Source organism: Acomys russatus, chromosome 10 (assembly GCF_903995435.1).
Source record: "Acomys russatus chromosome 10, mAcoRus1.1, whole genome shotgun sequence".
NCBI classification, from domain to species: domain Eukaryota; kingdom Metazoa; phylum Chordata; class Mammalia; order Rodentia; family Muridae; genus Acomys; species Acomys russatus.
In genome coordinates, this window is record NC_067146.1 from 65292963 (window position 1) to 65293279 (window position 317).

At 30.6% G+C, this 317-nt stretch overlaps 1 pseudogene; it reads left to right on the forward strand.

Annotated features, from left to right (window-relative positions):
• Nucleotides 1–97, forward strand: LOC127194972 (uncharacterized; annotated as a pseudogene).
• The last annotated feature ends 220 nt before the right edge of the window (nt 98–317 follow it).

The window sequence follows — 317 nt, forward strand, 5'->3', positions numbered from 1 at the left end:
TTGCTTTGGCAGGGAATATACTAAAATTGGAACAATTCAAAGAAGATTGACAAGGCCTCTGTGAAAAGATGATACACAAATTTGTTTCCATATTTTATAAGTTTCTTTTTTAACATATACATTTATATTATTACACATGAGTAAAATAAACTACATATAGCAGGAAGAACTACAAGACAATCAGGAAAAATCTTGTACAAGAAAAGATGTTATGGAGGAATCTCCATCCCAGATCTGAAAATGTACTATAGAGCAAGAATAAAAAAAAAAAAATGGCATGGTACTTGCATGGAAATAAGAAGACTGACCAGTGGAAT